The 913-nt window shown below is 31.4% G+C and overlaps 1 protein-coding gene across 1 annotated transcript in view; it reads left to right on the top strand.

Annotated features, from left to right (window-relative positions):
• The window catches only part of LOC107721762 (kin of IRRE-like protein 1), a 44577-nt gene that overhangs the window by 24351 nt on the left and 19313 nt on the right, over nt 1–913 (top strand). The window lies entirely within an intron of this gene.

The following is a 913-nucleotide window of genomic DNA, read 5'->3' as shown; positions in this document are numbered from 1 at the left end:
CCACATAAATGAGCAAAAATGCTTTACATGTCTTGAAATAATAATTTCTAAACATTAAACATTGACTGTCAGTCTTTATTCACCTGTTTCTCGTTGTTTGTCATTAAAATTCATTAAAGTAAATAGTGTAAATTGCATCGCTAATGTCATAGAATAGCACATTGTAACGCAGTGTTACAACGTGCCCCATCTGTGCAACTGGAGTTTAAAACTGGTTAGTGTCTTCTACTAGTTATCAAATCATTAAAAAACGATCTGAACTGATAAATAACAGATTGGAGATTAAAATAATAGCAGATTTGTCTCATTTTAAATGAATAATAAAAACTGAGATGAAAAATTTACTTAACCCAGAATTTTAATTTTACTATGGTAAAATAAATATTCAAACCACGTGTTACAACTAACCCCCCGTTACTTTGTGCATCGCGCTCCCCTATATTATATTATGTCACACTTCACACTTCTCTAGTAAGTTTCGTCTGTGTGTGAAGACAGTAGCGCAAATCCGTGAATGAATGTTCCGAAGTGAAATAAACTTCAACGGAATAAAGTTGAATGGAATTGAATTGAATTAAAGTTGAATAAACTTCAACTTTACTGTTCAGTGCACTGATGTCAGACTCATTTTGGATAATAAAGTTTATTGTTAAATTCTTAAATGATCTGCCTCCATCATTACATATCTTTGTCACGTCATTATAAGTGTTTGATCACCACATTTGAGTGATAATTGCAAAAAATGTGTTTATGTATATATATTCTGTTTATGTATACTGTATACTGTATTCTAAATATAGTACCAGTCAAATATTTGGACACACGAATGGGAAAGTGTCCAAACTTTTGACTGGTACTGTACCATAATATACACAAAGAATATCGGCCAATATATCGATATCGGCCTTTTTTT

The sequence above is a fragment of the Sinocyclocheilus rhinocerous genome, unplaced genomic scaffold (assembly GCF_001515625.1).
Source record: "Sinocyclocheilus rhinocerous isolate Xijiao unplaced genomic scaffold, SAMN03320098_v1.1 scaffold1112, whole genome shotgun sequence".
In the NCBI taxonomy this organism is placed as follows: Eukaryota; Metazoa; Chordata; class Actinopteri; order Cypriniformes; family Cyprinidae; genus Sinocyclocheilus; species Sinocyclocheilus rhinocerous.
This window is presented reverse-complemented; position numbering and strand designations above follow the sequence as displayed.